We start from the raw sequence: 15,835 nt of genomic DNA on the forward strand, positions 1-15,835 counted from the left end.
TCCCCCTCCCGCTCACTCCGCCGGACCGAACGCAGCCTGGGCTGGGAATGGCCAGACGCAGCCACCCAGCCAGCCAGACAAGCGCGGACGATGGGGGTCGCGCTGCATTCCGGGAGCTGGAGTTCCCAGCGGTGCCTTTGTTGTCCGCTATTCCCAGAGTGCGCGGCGAAGGGGCGAGCCGGAGTGGGTCGGTCAGGCAGGCAGGCAGGGCGACATCCCTCAGTCGCTCTTGTCATCCCGCCGTTGTGTGCTTCTCACCAAGACCCGGCCGAATTTGGCAACGTTACTGCAGCTGCTGGAAATCTGAAGTAATTACGGGACTTTTGGAAATACTCAAAACGAGTTTCCATCGAACAAGACAAATTCGAATGCAAGTTCAGAAGGTGCAGCGCTTGTCCTTGTTTTCAGCTTGCAGGCACTTTTCCGTTAAATTGCGAGTGCCCATGATGCGTATTCAACGCTGTGGAAGAGGCAGAATCGGGTTTATTATCACAGACATATGTCGTGAAATTTCTTGTTTGGTGGCAGCAGTATAGTGCAAAACATAAAAAACTGTAAGTTACAATTAAAATATAAAATAAATAAATAGTGCAAAAATAAGTGCAAAATCCATCGATGCTGTCCGGCCTGCTGACTTCCTCCTGCATTTTGTGCGTTTTGCAGAATAGTGAGGTAGTGTGTTCATGGACAGTTCAGAAATCTGATGGCAGAGGGGAAGGGACTGTTTCTAAAACATTGAGTACGCGTCTTCAGGCTCTTGTACCTTCTCCCTGATGGTAGTAATACGAAGAGAGCATGTTCTGGATGATCAGCCCTTAATGATGGATGCTGCCTTCTTGAGGCTCCACATTATAAAGATGGGGAGACTAGTGCTCATGATGGAGCTGGCTGAGTTTGCAAACCTTTACAGCTTTTTTCGATCCCATAAAGTTGCCCCTCCATACCAAACAAAATACTCACCATAATACATCTGAGTAAATTTGCTAGAGTCTTCAGTGACATACCAAATCTCCTCAAGCTTCAAATAAAATATAGCCCTGATGTCCCTTCTTTGCAATTGCATCAATATATTAGGCCCAGAATAGACCTTCAGAGAAGATGACACCCAGGAACTTAAAACTGCTCACCCTTTCCACTGCTGATTCCTCAATGAGGACTGGTGTGTGCTTCCTCAACTTCCTCTTCCTAAAGTTCACAGTCAATTCCCTGATGTTGCTGACACTGCAAGCAAAGTTGTCGTCGTGACTCTGCTCCATCAGCTGGTCTAACTTACATTTGAGATGTAGACTGAGCTGTGCCTATTCATGCAGTCGTGACTAGAAAGGGTACGGTGGCAGCTAAGCCCATTTCCTTGAGGTATGCCTGTGTTGATTGTCACATGTTATTTCCAGTTTGCACTGTTTGGTCTCTCAATGAGGAAGTCAAGGATCCAGTTGAAGGGAGAGGTACAGCAGCTCGAGCAAGGTTTTGAAGCTTGTTGATTAGTATTGAATGGATGATAGTATTAAACACTGAGCTGTGATCGATAAACAACAGCCTGACATGGGAGTTGCTGCTTTCCAGGTGGTACAAGGCTGTGGAGAGTTAGTGAGATTCAGCAGAAGAAATTAAGGATAAGATTGTAAGCTGTTACATCCATCGCAGATTAGTTCAGAGACTCAAGAAACTACAGAGACTATAAATCCTAATCAATACTGGCAAAATGCTGGAGAAACTCAGCAGATCAGACAGCATTTATGGAGAGCAAATCAACAGTCAACCTTTTGGGCAGAGACCCTTCATCAGGCCTAACTGAAGCATTTTCTGTATGTTAATTATTCATTTCATTTTGTTATATTTATGATCATTATGACCTCAGCAATGGGGACCCCAAAAAAGAAGGGAACATAATTGATGAAACATGCAGGTTTTGGGTTTATTATATTTCTTTGGGAGACTGTTGCAGTAATATTCTGGATGTGAGATGATTGACATGTAGGATTGTAGCTGTTTTCCTTTGCATAAGATTTGCATCTAGCCAGTCAATGCTAAAACCAATTGTTAATGACATCTTCCACCTTTTTAATTGTTAACAGTAAACGATAGGGATGGTAATCTGTTAGTGTGAATTTGTGCTGCATGTTGGGCAGACACCTGTTTTATTGATGCATAGTTCTTTGTTATGTACAATACAGTTGGCTGATTTTTGATATTATGGATTGAGTTGAAATGACAGGAGACTGGCTTCTCTGGTGTTCAATATGTTGCGGAGGCCAAAGTGTATTATCAAGATGGTACTTCTGTTCTGACATCTACATCCTTGCTTGTGCAAGGATATATGTACTGCTATCGAGGACAAGGATCTTCATAGAGCTCGTCGTCTTGATAGTTATTTAAATGAACTAGTATTAATTGTATTAGTACAAAGATGAGAAAACCTGCAGATGCTGGAAATCCAAGCAACAGGTGCAAAATGCTGGAGAAAATCAGCAGGCCAGGCAGCATCTATGGAAATGAATAACAGGATTAGCAGGACTGTTGAAGGGTCTTTACCCAAAACGTCAACAGTTTACTCTTTTCCAAAGATGCTGCCTGGCTTGCTGAGTTTCTCCAGCTTTTTGTGTGTGTTAATGTATGTGTGTTCCACAACCGCAGAGAAATATGCCATTGCTTGTTTCTGTTTACGGTAAGCTACCTTTGCAGTTTAGTAAGATTTTGGTCCTGTGTCGTAGCATCATAAAATTGGCAAACATTTTTCAGTATACTTGGTGATGCTACGGACTTGCTCTTTTGCACTCCAATTTGAAGCAGGTTCATTTCTTAATTTGTAGCAATGTGGAATGGAGATATGCAAGCCAATGAAGTTACAGACCATGATAGACTACAGATTTTCTGTTACCAGTGACCTATAATGTGTTATGGGTGTTGCATTTTGAGAAGAAAATTCATTTAAATGCATACTTGGATTAGCTAAGTTTATTCCTGATTTATGTTTTATATAGATTCATGACATTCTAACACTTTTTCCTCAAATAAATTTGTTATAAAATGCAATCACAGTATTTACAGAAATAAAAGTACAGAAACTCCTAATAAACAAAGAATCCAGTTATTTGTATTACTGAGTAGTTAATGAGAAAGGATCTTGATTTTTGCTTCTTACTGAAAATTAAATTGTTCTTTGGAGACAATATTGGTTTAGTAGTAAGTGCGTTTCATCAGGAATATTATCTCTGTAATACATGATGAATGCTTTTTATGATGGGAAAATTGGTGATCTTAAAAAGCTTTCTTTATGGTTTCTTTTAAGTATAAAATGTAACTATTTTAGTAAAGTTTTACTGAACAAAGATGAATTACATGATTATTTTGTAATTAGTGGAAGGTATGTAGTGTATATTTAGGATTGAATCACAAATAATTATAGACATTATTCAAATTTGAAAAAGAATCACATGGTTACATCTGTAAATATCTTTTCTTTCAATAACTGTAATATAGTTAATTTACTTAATAGACTGAAGTATATAGTTGTAAATGGTGATTTCAATACACCAACACATTACAAAATGGTACTTTGCAATAATTATACAAGACAGGATCGTAAATCAAAATCTGAAAATGATACAAAACCAGATTAACTACCCTGAGCTCTCTGTCTGGGTTGAATCTTAATTCCCAAAAACGGATAGATTGATTCAAAAAAAAATCACAGATTTGGATTGCATCAGATCATGTAGCAAAAAATCTGTTGCAGGAATTGAACTGACGGATCCACCTCATTCTAGTTTTAATGAAGGGACAAAGGAAAGGTGAAGAATCCACTACTAGAAAGTGATATGTCTTTAAGTATTATAGCACACGCTCCTGCCTATACTTATATTCAGTAGCTGAAAGATGGGGAGGAGAGCTGTATCCAAGAAATGAGCGTCTTTATGGCATTATTGCTGACCCAGGAAGAATGCAGTTTTAATTCCAGGCTCAACAATGTCCTCTGTAAATTCCCACCATCTTTTTAAAGATCTGCCTACTTCGCATCTCATGAGGCCAAACTATCATTGGACCTCCTGATTTCCAATATCACGTCAAGTCACTTTTATTGTCATTTCGACCATGACTGCTGGTACAGTACATAGTAAAAATAAGACAATTTTTTTAGGACCATGGTGTTACATGACACAGTACAAAAACTAGACTGAACTACACAAAAAAAACAACACAGAGAAAGCTACACTAGACTACAGAGCTACACAGGACTGTGTAAAGTGCACAAAAACAGTGCAGGCATTACAATAAATAATAAACAGGACAGTAGGGCAAGGTTTCAGTCCAGGCTCTGGGTATTGAGGAGTCTGATAGTTTGGGGGAAGTAACTGTTACATAGTCTGGTCATGAGAGCCCAGCTGCTTCGGAGCCTTTTCCCAGACAGCAGGAGGGAAAAGAGATTGTATGAAGGGTGCATGGGGTCCTTCATAATGCTGTTTCCTTTGCGGATGCAGCGTGTAGTGTAAATGTCCGTGATGGCGGGAAGAGAGACCCCGATGATCTTCTCAGCTAACCTCACTATCTGCTGCAGGGTGTTGTGATCCGAGATGGTGCAATTTCTGAACTAGGCAGTGATGCAGCTGCTCAGGATGCTCTCAATACAACCCCTGTAGAATGTGATGAGGATGGGGGGGGTGGGTGATGGACTTTCCTCAGCCTTCGCAGAAAGTAGAGACGCTGCTGGGCTTTCTTTGCTATGGAGCTAGAGTTGAGGGACTAGGTGAGATTCTCCACCAGGTGAACACCAAGAAATTTGGTGCTCTTAACAATCTCTACCAAGGAGCCGTCGATATTCAGCAGGGAGTGGTTGCTCCGTGCCCTCCTGAAGTCAACAACCATCTCTTTCGTTTTGTTCACATTAAGAGACAGGTTGTTGGCTCTGCATCGGTCCATTAGCTGCTGCACCTCCGTTCTGTAAGCTGACTCGTTGTTCTTGCTAATGAGACCCACTATGGTTGTGTCATCAGCGAACTTGATGATGTGGTTCGAGCTGTGTGTTGCAGCAATATAACCTCCAACCACCGATCAGCTGCTACCAACTGCAATTGGGGAAGTCTCAAATGGGCACTCCCTTACAATGAGGTCAAAGCCTCAGCAATTGCACACCATCCCCATGATGAGAATTCACATGTTCCCATAATTTGGATTTCTCTCACCTACCATCTAGACAACATCTGGGATTACCTCCCTCCTGCCCCTCCTCAATCCCCATGGTGATATTCCCAAAATCTATCTTATTCCTATTTGGTTATTAGATGTAACAAAATAGCAACATCCTAGGCATAATTTACTTCAGTTTTTGATGTAACTTCGATGGACAGAGAATTCAATAGATGTTATTTTTTGTACAAATTTGGCATTACAAACAATGTTGGCAATCAAAACTTTTTCAATCAAGAATTTTTTGTTTTTCTTTTTTAATACCAATGCTAATTTTACACTTGCAATGTGGCAAGACACTTATAAAGATTGTCCTTTGCCAACGTATTATTAACAGAATCCTTCAGGACAATGCAATTATAAATGAAAACCAAAAGATCTTAGAGAGTTTTATTTAAAGTGATGGCTGATAGAGTTTTCAAGATTATTTATAACATACAAAATTTAGGGAAATAGCAATCAAAAATCAGCATTATTAGATGATTAGACTCAAACTCAAGTAAAAAATTCAGGTAACAAAAAATCTTGATTAACGTAGAGAACTGTTAAAATTACAACCACAATAAATAGTTGAAGTAAAAATCACAGACACTTTAGGGGAAATTTGAAAAACATATAAGAGAAAGGAATAGATAGTTTTGTTGGTAAGGTTAGATAAGGAAAGGGAGGGATATGGAACATAAACACCAGTAATGACCCTTTAGGTCAAATGCTGTATAAACAATGTGATTACAATTAGTTCATCCGGAGTTGTGCACCCATATTCTTCTTAGTATTTAAATAGTCCTGTACATTTTGAGATAACAATGCCACCACAAGTGTTTGCTCTATGAGCAATTCCAATATTATTCTGACTGGTTTCCCAACTTTTTATCTTTCTCTTCTTTTAACTTGAATTTGTCTTTGCTTTGCTGCCTTGATCTTAATTCACATCAAGACACATTACATTAAGGTGCTTTGGTTTCTGTTTTGTCAAAATGTAGGTTTAATAATTCACTGTAGATCAATCCTGCACCATCATGTCAATGTAATCTAAAATTATGCTCCAAACCCTTCATTTTTAAATGCCAGCACTGGTGCTTACAATCCTTTTTTCAGAGATCAAACTCCCACTGAGGGCAGGAATTGTACTGTGTTCATAATAAAGTCAGATTCACAAAAACTTGGATGTGTCTAACTATATTTGCAGATAACTTGCTTTAAATCATTACTTTTAAAAACAGGAACTACAGAGATAGCATCAAAGAAAAGATATTTTCAATGGGCAATTAAAATATACTAAAAATGAAAGTGTTTATTCTGCTTTTGATAAAATACAAATACTGACACATGGAAGGATGTGTGAACTTTAGGTCCCCATTACAATCTAGAAGAAATGGCAACCACAATAAAACTTTGGCATCAGTTTTAAAAAGTAGCTCCACGTTACAGGGAAAAAATGGGAAATGGTGTTGCCGTTAGCAGTAATGATTTCATGCCCCTTTATGTACTTGAGACTTCTGCACAGCTAGATTACTAAGTTAAATACTAGGACTCCAGCCAACTGGTGTTGCCAAAACCTCATTCAAGTAATACAGATTTCCTGTGTGGCAGTTTGAGCTAAGTATGTTAGCCATCTGTCAACACCAAAGGAATGAGTCTCAAAATAGATTATCTTCCCAATTTAAAATGGGAAAAACATTCAGGTCATTTAAAAATAGAACGAAAGGTTAATCGTTATTTTAGCTGTTTTATTGGTCAACTGCTCAGACTTACAAAGTTTTCAAAGCCATCTGTAAAGCCAAGTGAAAAGAGTACTATCACTCCCAATACAGAAAGGCTATTTGTTAAAATTGAACATATGTACTGATTTTATTCCAATATAACTTACAGTAATTTACAATTTTCACTGTTGTGTTGGTTACAGGATCAGCAAAACTTGGTGTGCCAATTTTACATGTTATTGATGTCAGTGGTAGCTCCAGAAATAAACAAAATGGCCTAGCTTAAACTATGTCCAATAGAGTCTGGCTGAAGATGAGTGGGAAATAAAATTGAAACTAGTAGGGGGAAGCCATTCTAGAGATCTTTAGTGTTGTTCAAAAGAGATAACAAAATATGTGAAAGTGAACACTGGTACAGCAGTGGAGGCCTTGATTTTAAAAAAATGCTGGAGTGAGGGAGAATAGATCTGTTCCTGCTGGGTTAAGATCCAATTCAGGTATATGTGAAAACAACAGTAGGAAGAGGCAGACCATAGTGGTGTGAGATAACCTTGCTTATTGTCAAGACCAGAGAATGCATCTTAAAATATCACATTCCTCTATCTACACATGCTGGTTATTATGTCAAAGGTACCATCACTAGCACATCAATACCTCCTGCCAGTCAAGATTCAGGCCTAACTTTCATATGGTCTATTTTACTATCATACTTGCACTCCATGTCTCGCACTCAGATCTGACTGTTTACACACATGGCCTGTTATTACCTCCCCCACCTACCCTCTCAGTGCCCCACTAAAGGAAGTGTTGACCCTTACTGAGTGGCTATTACAGAGTCTATAGCAGGGCTGAGGCCATAGAAGAAAATGGATTGTTTGTTACTAAAGCATTCAGCCACAGAAAGAATAAGTCAGCAAATACTACCGTGGCCCTGATGAAAGTTCAAGACAAGCTGAAGAACAGATGCCAGGCCCTTTCATGAAGTCCATTGGTAGAATTTGAATGTACTTTTATCTGTCATCCTACACCAGTCAGAACTTCCTTAATGTCAGAATCCCAGTTGATTTATATGTGAATTCCCACTTTGTGTATTAGTAGTAGAAAGAATAAGTACACTGTCCTCAACAAGGGCCTCACCTTTGTACCCCTTCGCCCTCAGCTCAGTGAATTCCACACCTGCCATGACATCAAGCTCTTCTTCTGTTGCCTCATCTCGAGCCCACTTCTTTGGCAGTGATGACCCCCTCTTGTGTCTCTAAACCTCCTTGTTTTGGACATACTGCTTTGGATCCTTTCGAATACATTATATTTAAATCACACTTGCAATCACAGTACCCTATATTCATAATCAAACATGTACATTAATTAAATTGTAATATGAATTGTAATAATTTTATTATAAATAAAGAATCTAAACCTAATACCAAGATCGAAGCTGTTTGGTTAAGAAAGAAAGATGGAAAAAATTCCTTGTCACATAGTGATTATGTTATTAGCCAACATCTGTACTTTAACACCAAATCAAAGGTTATGAAAGTAGTTCAGGAATGGTCCCCACAATGTTTGAAAGTGTTGGTTAGAATCAGAAATTGAACAACGGATCTTCTCAAAATTTAAGCATGACATAACATTACGTAACCATTGAGTGTGAGTAGGCGGAGCAACATCCTTCCATTTAAGCAACACTGCCCTCCTAGCTATAAGAGAAATGAAAGCCAATATATGCAAATCAGATGTCTCCAAAGTTATACCTTTTTCTCCAACAATACCAACCAAGGCAGTCAAAGGGTTCAGCTTAAAATTTACTTTAAAAAGTACAGAAAAAGTTTGGAATACTTCCTTCCAGTATGTTTCAAGACTCGGACATGTCCAAAACATATGGTTTAATGAAGCCTCTCCATTGTTACATCTATCACAATAGGGAGATATATCCGGATAAAAACGAGATAGCTTGTCTTTGGACAGATAGGCCCTGTGGACCACTTTAAATTGTAGGAGGGAGTGAGCACATAGTGATGAAGTGTTAACCAATTAAAAAATTTCATTCCAAGTCTCCTCAGAAATTGAAATCTGTAAATCTTGTTCCCAAGCATTTTAAATTTTGTCTAAAGGAGCCTCTCTTATTCCCAACAACATACCATAAATATTGGATATTGAGCCATCTTGAAAAGGTTTCAAATTAGAAATTACATCTAATAAGTTCTTATCAGGACTCATTGGAAATGTATGTAATTGAGATTACAGAAAGTCTCTAATTTGTAGATATCGAAAAAGGTGAGTTTTTGGTAAGCTATATTTAGCTGGCAGTTGCTCAAGCAAAAAGAGACTTCCTCCAACAAACAGATCCTGGAAGCATTTAATACCCAATCTATCCCATTCTTTGAAAACTACATTGGTCATCAAAAAACAATTAGAAAAAATGGGACTAGAAAGAGAAAATCTCAATATACCAAAGAATTTTCCAAATTGTTATTCATCTGAAATTGCCAATGAGACATCAACCAGCTCAACTTCAGCACTCCTCTCTCCTCACACCTTACCCCCTCTGAATACATTGCCTTCCATTCTCTCCACACCAATCCAAATTTTATCATCAAACCTGCAGACGAAGGGGTTGCTGTTCTAGTATGGCGGACTGACATCTACTTTACTGAGGCTAAGTGGCAACTCTCAGACACCTCCTGTTAATTGCGTCTAGAAAAGAACCCCACTCTGGACCATCAGGCTGCTATCTCCTGCACCATCACTAACATCATCAACTCTGGAGATCTCCCATCCATTGCCACCAAGCTCATAGTTCCTTTACCCTGCACTGCTCATTATTATCTCCTACCCAAGATCCACAAACCTGCCTGCTCCTGCGCCACTGAACTCATGTTCATATGCTTTGTCTCCATTCTATTCCCCTTCCCATGTACATCCGCAACACTTCACATTTACTCGATCTCCTCAACAACTTTCAATTCCCTGGCCCTGACCACCTCGTTTTCACCGTGGATATCCAATCCCCATACACTTCTACTCCCCACCAAGAAGACCGTAACACTCTCTGTTTCTTTCTTGACAAAAGACTCAATTAGTTCCCCTCCATCACCACCCTCCTCCGTTTTGGCAGAACTGGTAATCTCCCTCAACAATTTCTCCTTCGGCTCCTCCCACTGTCTCCCTACTCAAGGGATTGTCATGGGCATCTGCATGGATCCCAGCTCTGCCTGCTTTTTAGTTGACTACCTAGAAGTCCATGATACAAGCTTTCCCTGATAATGCTCCCCAACTCTTCCTGCACTATATTGATGAATTTTGGTGCTGCTTCATGCATCCATACTGAGATTGTCAATTTCATCAACTTTGTCTCCAATATCCACCCTGCCTTTAAATTCACTTGGTCCATTTCTGACACCTCTCTCCCCTTTCTCGATTTCTCTGCCTCCATCTCTGGAGACAAACTGTCTACCAACATCTTTCATAAACCTACTGATTTCCACTGCCATCTTGACTATACCTCTTCATACCCTGTCTCCTGTAAAAATGCTATTCCTTTGCTCAGTTCCTTCATCTCCACCACATCTGTTTCCAGGATGAGGCTTTACTTTCCAGGACATCCTTCAAAGAATGGAGTTTTCCTTCCTTCATTGCTGCTGCTCTTACCCACACTTCTCCATTTCCTGGACATCTCTCCATACCACATCTCTCTACTTGTTTAACAGGGTAGACTTCCTCGTCCTTACCTAGCATCCCATGAGCCTGTGCATTCAACACGTCATTCTCTGCAACCTCTGCCATCTTCAATGGGATCCTACACCAGACACATCTTTACTCTCTGTTTTCTGCAGGGGTTGCTCCCTCCATGATTTTCTTGTCCATTCATCATTTTTCACTAATCTCCCTCTTGGAATATATCCCTTCAAGTAAAATAAATGCTACATCTGCCCATGTACCTTTTCCCTCACCTCTATTCAGGGCCTCAAACAGTCCTTTCAGGTGAGGCAACACTTCATTTGTTTAATACAGAATGTTGGGGTTGTCTACTGTATTTCTGTGCTCCCAATGCTGTAAACCAATGTAGAATAGGGCCTGGTTTGTCAAGGACCTTCTGCCAAAACTGGGATTTTCTGGTGGCCAACCATTTTAATTTCTATCCCCATTCCCATTGCAACATGCCCTCCATGACCTTCCTTCTCACACAATGAGGTCACCCTCAGGGTGGAGGAGCAACACCTCATATTCCATCAAGTAACCTCCAACCTGATAGCATGTACATCGATTCCTCCTCCTACATTTTTTTCCTTCACTTTATCTTTTCCCCTTCCCTCTTCTATTCACCACTCTGACCTATTACTGCTTCTCCTCAGACCTATCATTTCCCCTTGAAGCCTGTCCTTCATCCCTTTCTCCCATGGTCCACTCCTCTCTTATCAGATTCCTTGTTCTCTAGCCCTTTTCCAATCCACTTGGCTTCATCTATCATCTTCCAGCTTGTCCTCCTTCCCTTCCCCTCCACCTTTTTATTCTTCCTTTCCAGTCCTGATGAAGGGTCTCACCACAGAACGTTGACTGTTTATTCATTTTCATAGATGCTGCCTGACCTGCTGAGTTTCTGTAGCACTTGATGTGTGTTGCTTTTGATTTCCAGCATCTGCCGAATCTCTTGTATTTATTTGTTTAATTAATCTTTTATTACTTATTAATGTGTTATTTTAATACATTTCATTTTAAAATTAAAATTTCATTTAAGATATTTGAATAACTTTGAAATGCCTCTGCATATCAAAACATTTGAAAACCTTTACAAAGTTTATAACCTGTTCCCCATCAAAAGCTGCCATTGGGTTCTGGGAGCTGCGTCTTAGTGAAATGCCATTATGTCTCACCATTCACTTGCAGGATATCCAGAAGGTCTGGACCTCTGCATTCATAGCTAGTTAGTACAGGTACAGTGAGAGTAGGCTTTTTTTTGGGGGGGGGAAGGGTGACCCCAGGCAGCAGAGCCAGTTGAGTACAATTTAGCCTAATATCATATTCATACCAAATATTTTTTCTCAAATCTTACACACCCATTCCACTTTTTTTTTCTTACTTACAAGCTAAGCTGATAAACCTCATACAACTGGAGATAGGAAAAACATGTAAAAAGGGAAATTTGCGATATCATGGGAGATTTCAATATGCAGATAGAATGGGAAAATCCAGATGGCATTGGATCCCAAGAGAGAGAATTTGTAGAATGCCTACAAGATGGCTTTTTAGAGCAGCTTGTGATTGAGCCCACTAAGTCATTAGCAATTCTGGATTGGGTGTTATGCAATGACCAAATTTGATTAAGAAGCTTAAGGTAAAGGAGCCCTTAGGAGACAGTGATTATGAGGTGATAGAATTTACCCTGTAGTTTGAGAAGGAGAAGATAAAATAGAATGTATCAGTATTACAGTGGAGTAAAGGGAGCTACAGAGGCATGAGAGAACAACTAGCCAAAGCTAATTGGAAGGGAACACTATTAGGGATGATGGCAGAACAGTATTAGCTGGTGTTTATGGGAGAAATTTGGAAGACACAGAAAAGATACATCCCAAAGATAAAGAAGTATTCTAAAGGGAGGATGAGGCAACTGTGGCTGACAGGGGAAGTCAAAGACAGCATAAAAGGGAAAGAGAGGGCATATAATAAAAATTAGTGGGAAGTTAGAGGATTGGGAAGCTTTTAAAAACCTATGTAAGGCGAGTAAAAAGACCATAAGGAGAGAAAAGATGAAATATAAAGGTAAGCTAATCAATAATATAAAAGAGGATACAATAAGGTTTTTCAAATATATGAAGTGTAAAAGAGAGATGTGAGTAGATATTGGACTGTTGGAAAATGACGCTGGAGAAGTAGTAATGGGGACAAAGAAATGGTGGAGGAACGTAATAAGTATTTTACATTAGCCTTCACTGTGGAAGACACTAGCAGAATGCAAGAGTGTCGAGGGGCAAAAGTGGGTGTCATTGCTATTACTAAGGAGAAGGTGCTTGGGAAGCTGAAAAGCCTGAATGTAGATAAGTCATCTGTGCCAGATGGACTATATCCCAAGGTTCTGAAAGAGATAGCTGAAGAGATTGCGGAGGCATTAGGAATGATCTTTCAGGGCTTCTGAGGACTGGAAAATTGAAACTGTCACTCCACTCTTTAAGGGAGGCAGAAGAAAATAATTTGTAGGCCAGTTAGTCTAACTTCAGTGGTTGGACAGATGTTGGAGTCTATTATTAAGGATGAAGTTTTCAGATACTTAGAAGCACATGATAAAATAACCCTCAGTCAGCATGGTTTTCTAAAGGCAACATCTTGCCAGACAAATCCATCCACCATTTGCATGTCACGTTCAATGCAATAGAGCCAACGGAAACCAAATTAAGAAACGTATTGGATGATGACAAAGGAGAGTTCAGGGATAGCATCGGAAAACTCAAACATATCAATGGTAATATAGTGTTGTGAAAATCCCACTTCCAAGATTTTCTAAGCCCATCTGGTTCCTTTACCATCTGTGACAAAGTAGCCAATCAGCTAGACCATATGGAATTCTTTTAAAAGTTGAGTGGAGTCCATGTGTAACATCTGTGGTCCCAGTAGCTAAGGAGGATGGGTCTGTCAGGATCTTTTGTGATTTTAAAGTTTCCATCAACCTTGTACTGAAAGAAGATCAATACCTTCTGCCTGGGATAGAGGATATCCTTTCCACCCTTTCTGGAGGAAAGTACTTCAACAAAGTGGACTTAACTGAGGGCTACTTACAGATAGAGATGGAAAAAGAGTCCAAAGTGTTTCTCACCATAAACAATCACAAAGGGCTTTATCACTACAATGGGCTTAGTGTTGAAATAACATCTGCACCTGTACTCTGGCAGAAAGCTACGGGTTGGGTGCTGCAAAACTGCCCAGGCACTCAGTGTCACCTGGATGACATTGCTACCAGAGAGGATGGCAGAGAACATCTCCAAAATTTCAAGAGCGCGTTAAAAAGATTGGAAGACGATGGGCTCAGAGCATGACGCAACAAGTGTGAATTCTTTATACCAGGCATCACTTACTATGCTCACACCATTGATGCAAAAGATTTACACAAGTGCGCAGAGAAAATTCACGCAGTGGTGGATACCCCAAGGCCAAAGGACATATCATAATTGAGGTTCTTTTTAGGATATGTCAACTACTGCCTGGCTTTGGTGCTCCAACCCTTGAACTCATTACTACAGATTGGGATCTTCTCTTTGGATTGTCACCTTGTCGTGGTGGAGAAGCTTGTGTGGTCCTGAGATCTCGAGAGCGATGCCATCTGGAGCTATGCTCCTGGTAGGGTCACCCATGGCAGTAAGGTCGAGGGTGAGGTCCCTGACAAAGAACAATCCAACCAAGACCTCAAGGGTGGAACAGGCAGACGAAGTTACTTCGAACTCAATGGCTGTAAAGGTGGATGAAGGCTGCAACAAATACATCAGCTGCAGTTGTCGTGGTTTCCATGCCACTGGAATCAGTTGGTTGATTTGTGAAGTTTCGTGTGCTTCTTGGAGTGCAACATCAAGTACATGTTAAACACATACACGCACAGGCGTCTTCGCTCCGTGGAAGCGGAACAAAGACCATCATCCTTGATCTCTAGGGATAGCCACGACGCAGATTAGGATAAAATAGCAATGGACAAAGCAGTATGAGACTATAAGACCATAAGATATGGGAGATTAAGTCATTTGGCCAATTGAGTCTGCTCTGCCATTTCATCACGACTGATTTATTTCCCTCTCAACCCCAATCTCCCCATATGCCTTCATGCCCTGACTAATCAAAAATCTATCAACTTCTGCCTTAAATATATCCAATGACTTGACCTCCTCAGCTGCCAGTGGCAATGCGTTCCAGAGATTCATTGCTCTCTGCTGAAAGAAATTCATCCTCATCTCCATTCAAAATGGACGTCCCTGGGGGGTGTCACGTGATGACGTAGGATTGAGACGTGGAAATCCAGCTCTCCCATAAAAAAACTAATAAATTAATGTTTAAGTGAAGAAAAGTTAGTAAATATTTTCTAAAAACTACGTCTAAACTACTCAGGATTTTCCTTAGATATGCCTCCTAAACAGACAAAGAAGAAAACTTCTACTTTGAAGATAGTACAAGCTGGGCCAGCCACCATGAAGAAGCCTCGGACTCAAGTGCATCTTACTTCCAGCGATATAGAACAGGAATCGGCCGCAACATCAACAGTTTCCAAGAAGGAACAACAGGAACTGCGCGGGCACACAGGAAAGGGCATGCGCAAGCATGAGCAATTTGAGCTACAAATCCCAGCTACGATTGGAAGCGGAAGTGAAAATGAACCCGAAGAAGATTCGGATTCGCTGGAACATACAGATGAAGATGAGGAGGTAAAAGAAGAACAACAGGAAAAGGTTGGAGGTGGAAGATATTCTGGAGACATAAGAGAAGCTTTGGTGCAAATAATGCATCAATTAAAAGAATTAAAAACATTAAAAATATGAAGACTATGATAAAATGGTGAAAAAACAGGAGAAAATGGACAAGAAAGTTAAAAAGCTGGAAGAAATAATGGGAGACACTATTGATAGAGTGAATAAAATGGAAGATAATATTCTTGCCTGGACATCAGAAAGAAAACGACTGTTGGAAAAAATAGACGTGCTTGAAAATTTTAGTAGACGAAATAATATTAAAATTGTTGGTCTTAAAGAAGGGAAAGAGTGAGAGGATCCAATAAAAAATTTTCAAAAATGGATCCCGGAAAATTTGGAAATGGAAGAGGGAACCCAGTTGATTGAAATTGAAAGGGTCCACAGAGCCTTAAGACCAAAACCTCAACCTGATAAAAACGCACGACCAATCTTGATAAAATGCTTAAGATATCAAGATAAAGAAAAGATCCTGAAGGTGGCTGCCCAATGTGCCAGAAAGAGAAATGA

At 40.0% G+C, this 15,835-nt stretch overlaps 1 long non-coding RNA gene across 2 annotated transcripts in view; it reads left to right on the forward strand.

Moving 5' to 3' along the window:
* The first annotated feature begins 172 nt into the window (after positions 1-172).
* LOC140726638 (uncharacterized) overlaps positions 173-15,835 on the forward strand; it is a 61,797-nt gene continuing 46,134 nt past the window's right edge. Inside the window, exon 1 of one of the 2 annotated variants that reach the window (XR_012098685.1) lies at positions 173-554. This is a non-coding gene — a long non-coding RNA (uncharacterized lncRNA). The remainder of the gene's footprint in view (positions 555-15,835) is intronic. The other variant, XR_012098686.1, reaches the window with a different exon arrangement.

The sequence above is a fragment of the Hemitrygon akajei genome, chromosome 4 (assembly GCF_048418815.1).
Source record: "Hemitrygon akajei chromosome 4, sHemAka1.3, whole genome shotgun sequence".
Taxonomy (NCBI): Eukaryota; Metazoa; Chordata; class Chondrichthyes; order Myliobatiformes; family Dasyatidae; genus Hemitrygon; species Hemitrygon akajei.